The following is a 6034-nucleotide window of genomic DNA, read 5'->3' on the forward strand; positions in this document are numbered from 1 at the left end:
GGGACTATCATTACCAATGCAGTACAGTCAAAGTGGTGCTGTGTGGCTTCCAAGGTTAGTTCAAAAAAGGATATGGACTCTGCTTGGCTTTCGAACTCCACCACTGCATTATAAGCAAGCATATGTCAATTGCAGAGGCTCCCAGGGAGAGGATCTGAGATCCCCTTCCAACAGCTAATGTCAACTTGCCCAAACACGAGTCACCTCTTGCATTCTCCAGACCTATTCAAGCTTTCAGATGACTGCAGCACAAGCAAATATACACTGAGTCTCAGAGAATGCCTGAACCAGGTTACTCAGTCAAGCAACTTTTGAGCTCCTGACCTATAGAAACCATGACAAAAAACTGATAATTATTTGTTTTTAAGCCACTACGTTTGGGGTGATTATGTGGCACTAGATAAATACTAAAATCCTCCTGCTCAACTCTTACATTCTCAAAATTCTTTTAGATGTTTTTTTTTTTTTCCCCAAAGATTTTATTTATTTATGTTACAGAGAGACAGCCAGCGAGAGAGGGAACACAGCAGGGGGAGTGGGAGAGGAAGAAGCAGGCTCCCAGCGGAGGAGCCCGATGTGGGACTCGATCCCCAAACGCCAGGATCACGCCCTGAGCCGAAGGCAGGCGCTTAACGACTGCGCTACCCAGGCGCCCCTCTTTTAGATGTTTTGAGTTTGGATTACACGCAGAATTTTTAATTAGAATTTTTCAAAAAGAAGCTACAAAAAGATTACACAGAGCATTGGAGAGAGTAGGATTTGGGGATTTCTATGAGCTGAACTAAAGAAAGCACAGAGGACCAAGAACTAAAATTTAGGGGAACATTTATGGGTAGAGTGCTGGATTATAAGGAAAAATGTTGATAAAGAGGAAAAAAACCTGTCAAAATATGTGAAGAAATAATTCACACAAACCGAAAAAAAAGAACTTTAAGTCATAAATAAGACAGGAAATATCAAATGAATCAAATATAATATGAAAATAATGACATATTAAAGACAACTGAATACAACCAATTTTTTTCTAATTACTTTGAAAAATAGCGTCAAGAGTAATAGCTATGTTTCATGACGTTAAAGGAATATGATCACGTTGGTAAAGAATGTGGGACAAGGAATTCTAGGTTTTCATTGTAAGAGAATTTTTCAATCTAAGATAAATCACCTGTTATAAAAATGGAAGGATTTTTTGTGTTGAGTCCTGAACAGTGGTTACAAATTCATGTTTAAAACAAATTATAGAGGGAAAGAAACTCATACTTTTGAGCCCCTGCTACATGTCAGGTAATCTGCAGAGGGCTTTTTAGAACGTTTAGAATTTAGTACATTTAGAATTCCCCTCCCTGCAGAACTCTCCAGAGAATATGGTTTTTCAGATTTTCACAGTTAACAAAGCTGAAGTCCTTGGAGACCACATAGCTTATCCAATTTAGCAAAACTCTCGAGCGGCAAATTGAAGTCTCCACCCTTTCAAAGCCATTTGTGTCTTCTCTCTGTTACACCACTATGAAGACTTCATTGAGAAAAATTAAAAGGAGCTGTCACTCTAAAACACAATTAGTGTTCAACAATTATACTGAGTGAACGAATGAAAAAAGGAACCTAGCAAATTTAGTAGAAATCAGTAAGGGAGGAGATTAAGAGCTACGCTGCCTATAGAGTAGCCACTTGCCACAGTGAGGCTATGGAGAATTAATTAATTAATTTATTTATTTATTTACTTACTTACTTATTTTTAGGATTTTATTTATTTATTTGAGAGACAGAGAAAGAAAGCAAACATGCAAGTATGTGGAAGGGCAGAGGGAGAGGGATAAGCAGACAGAGTGCCGAGCATAGAGCTGACACGCTGTTGTATTCCACAACTCCAAGATCATGACCTGAGTTGAACCAAGAGTCTGGTGCTTAAGCGACTGAGCCACCCAGGTGCTCCGAGGCTATGGAGAATTTAAAATGTAATTAGTTCCAACTCAAATGTGCGATCAGTGTAAAATATACACTGGGTTTTGAGTTCTGAATACAAAAAAAGAATGTAAAATATTTCATTAATTTTTAAAATTGATTATATCTTAAAAATATTTTAGATATATTGGGATAAAATTGATTTCACTAGTTCTTTTTTCCAATGTAGCGCCAGAATATTTGAAGTTACATATATAGCTTATATATTGCACAGCGCTGATCTAGAATATATAGGTAGAACAGTGATATGGGACCATGGAAGAAACCTTCTTTTAGCACATGGAAGAATTGATAAGACACGAAGAAATTAAAAGGCGTGAAAGCACAGAACTGGCCATCTAGATTTCTAGGCTTAATCTGAATGTGTCAACAAATTCAGCCAATATAGCTTCCATCCCATGATCAACTTGGTATTCCTTTTCCCAGATTTAGTGAGATATTTTTGAAAAATAACATTGTGTAAGTTAAGGTATAAAATGTAATGATTTGATACACATATTGTGAAATGATTACAGTAGGATTAGTTAAGACCTCTATCCCTCATATAATTACTTTGTGTGTGTGTGTGTGTGTGTCTTAGCAACTTTTAAGTATATGCTACAGTATCTTTAACTATAGTCACCACACTGTACATTGGAGCCCGAGAACTCATTCATCTTATAACTGGAAGTTTGTACATTTTGAAAACTTCTCCCATTTCTCCCATCTCCCAGCCCCTGGCAACCACCGTTCTGTTTCTATTACTTTGGATTTTTTAGCTTCCACATATGAGGGAGATCATGCAGTATTTATCTTTTTCTGTCTGACTTATCTCACTTGACATATTGCCTTCAAGATCCACCCACCCACGTTGTTGCAAATGTCAGGATTTCCTTCTTTCTCATGGCTAAATAATATTCCATTGTGTATATATACTCTGGGCATGACCAACCCTCTGGGAATGGTCAACTCTTCCTACTGCCCTTTAGGGAACACCTACCTTCTTTCCTATGGTTCTCAAGTCTTCCCAGTTGGGCCCCAAGCCACCTCCAGTTGATCATCTTACCCCAGTATTGCTGTAATTTTCAGGTTCTCTTGTACTTCCTCAACTCTGGGGCACTGACTGTGACTTTCCCCTCTCCTTGATGTTTTCTTTTGTGCAGCTATAACATTGAGCTAACTCTTTCTCATCTTTCAGGCCTCCCTTTGTCCCAGAGACTATCTTTGTCCTCGCTGTCCCTCTTGTTCAGATAAAAACCCAATCATGCATCAACTTCACTCCCCAGTTTCTCAGTTCCTAGCCCTCATGCTCCTGCTACAAGTAAGTGGTCGATGCCTTTACTTCCTGCAAGGCTGTAAAACCCATACAGGATCCTCAGCCCCCAGTACAGTGTCTGATATAAATAAATAAGTAAACAAACAAACAAGCAAATACACGTATACACAGATTTTATCCATCTTCTTTATTCTTGTATTCATAGATGAACACGGATTGCTTCTATATCTCAGCTATTGTGAAAAATGCTGCAATGAACATGGGCGTGCAGCTACCTCTTTGAGATCCTATTTTTATTTCCTTTGGGTATATACCCAGAAGTAGAATTGTTGGGTCATATGGTAGTTCTACTTTAGTTTTTTGAGGACCCTCCACACTGTTTTTCATAGTGTCTGTACCAATTCCCGTACCCATCAGCAGTGCACAGGGTTCTCTTCTCCACGTCCCTGCCAGGATTTGTTATCACTTGTCTTTTTGATATTAGCCATTCCATAGAGTGTCAGGTGAAATCTCATTGTGGTTTTTATTTGAATTTCCTTGATGATTAGTGATGTGGAACATCTATTTTCATGGACCTGTTGGCCATTTGCATGTCTTCTTTGAGAGAATGTCTATTCGGTGCCTCCACCCAATTTTTAATCAAGTTGTTTTTTGCAATTGAGTTGCACACATTCCTTGAATATTTTGGATATTAATCCCTTATATAGATGGTTTGCCAATATTTTTTCCCATTCCATAATTGTCTTTTCATTTTGTTGATCTCCATTAGATTCTTTGGCAGTGTTTAAAAGATGTTTCCAATTATAAATATTGAAAAAAAACTCTTGACCCCATTTTGACCTCTAGCTACCACATCATTTCCTTTGTTCAGTTTATTTCCAAACTCTTTAAAATAATTTTCTATATTTCCTCTTAAATTCCTATCCTCTCATTCTCTCTTGAACCAGGTTTTTGCCTCTTCTACTCTCCTGAAATTGCTCTAGGAATGGTCTTCAAAGACTTCAAAGACTTAGTACGTGCTAAATCATTGGCTATTCTTGTTTTTATTTTAATTGGCTTTTTAGAAATAATTGATTCATTCTTTTAAGAGGCTTTTTAGGACACCATATTACCTAGTTGTCTCCTATCTTTCTTATCACTTATTAGTCTCATACACTGGTTTCTCATCTCATCAATCTCTGGATTTTGACATCCCAGATGTAAAGATTAATCCTAGAAATTTTATCTCTACTTTTTCCCAAGGTGATCTCATTTAATCTTATGGCTTTAAATGGCTTCTAGAAGTTGATGATTCCAAGTTTTTATCTCTAGCCTGAACCCTCTGTCTTTAACATTAAACACACATCCAACTGCCTAATCAATCTTTCCAATCAAATATCTAACCTAATATGTCCAAACTGAGCTACTGACATGTACACTCTCACCAAACTTGCACTTCCCACAGTTCTCCCCACTCATTTAATGGCAACTGTATTTTTACAATTACCCAAACACAAAACCTTGGGTCATCCCTGGTGTGCAAGGATGCAAATCACATCCTCACTTTCTGTTCCCAGCCAATCATTTGGCTAGGTAGACTTCTGAATGCATCAAGAATTTGATTATTTCTTATCATACCCACTTTTACCACCATGTAGAGGGAGACTCCCAGGGGTATCTGAATGACAGAAATTAAGAGAAGAAAGAAGATTTTAATGTGTCACTATAAACTGCATAGAAGGACCACCTTAAGTAGTTGGAGGATATATGGATAAAAATTGACATTCCTATTTGGAGGACTGGATAATACACATCGTAGTGATAATTTTGTATTTATTTAATTATAATATATTATCATTATTATTTACAGATGAGCAAACTGAAAGCTAGTTTAGTAACTTGTCCAAGATTACATGAATCAATAACAAATGCCCGAAGATAACAACCAGAAATGTCTTCTTCCAGAAATCTCAGTGTTTTCTAGAAATGACATTTAAAACTAAAAAATTTAAAATAAAATGCTGTCTGCTTAAGACAGACAAGAAGTAAGCTGGAATGTCTAGGTTAAATGTTTTATTATTTTCCAACATTTATTAATGAATACATAGTGTAGTTACCAGCCTCTTACAGGTTTGAGGAAACACAAAGGAAAAGAATATAATACTTCTTAAACCCTCACAATTTACTTGAAATCTAGGGGTGGCTCCAAGAGAGAAGTAATTATAGCTGCTGTCAACAAACTGGTTTGCTGTCTTTCCCAACAAATGGTGTTGGCACTCTAGGTGTCTTCTCAGACCTATCAAAAGACTGCTTTTCTTCCCTCTGATTTCTCCCACACAAATACAGATTCCACAGAGGACTTTAAGCTATTGGTATTGTTTTTTCTCTACCAATTTATATGATAAGCCATGTGGGCATGTCTTGTCAGTTTGTTGTAAATTTTTCCAGGAGTTCTGGGTTTACCTGTAGCCACTCTATTCTAAGCAACTTGTTTTTTCCACCATCCTCCAAAATCCCTTTCCTCAAAGTTTTAATGCAAATCATGAATTATACTTGTTATCCATCCCTGGAGCTCATTGTGCATTTCTTTCTTCTTTTCAGATTCCTGAATTTGATCCTCATGTCTGATTGTTGATCCTGCAGAAGTACAGACTTTTTGCCTCTAACTTAGATATTGTACCTGAATTTTTTAACTTGTTTATGTTTTTTAGATACACATCACTTAAATCTCCAGTGGTAATATGAAGCCTGTCCTGGTACAAGCTGTTTAACGTAGATATTATCACTAGTTTCACTAGATCTCCAGTGGAAAAAATAAATATTTTTTTTTTAAAAAAA

The sequence above is a fragment of the Ursus arctos genome, unplaced genomic scaffold, assembly GCF_023065955.2.
Source record: "Ursus arctos isolate Adak ecotype North America unplaced genomic scaffold, UrsArc2.0 scaffold_29, whole genome shotgun sequence".
NCBI lineage: Eukaryota > Metazoa > Chordata > Mammalia > Carnivora > Ursidae > Ursus > Ursus arctos.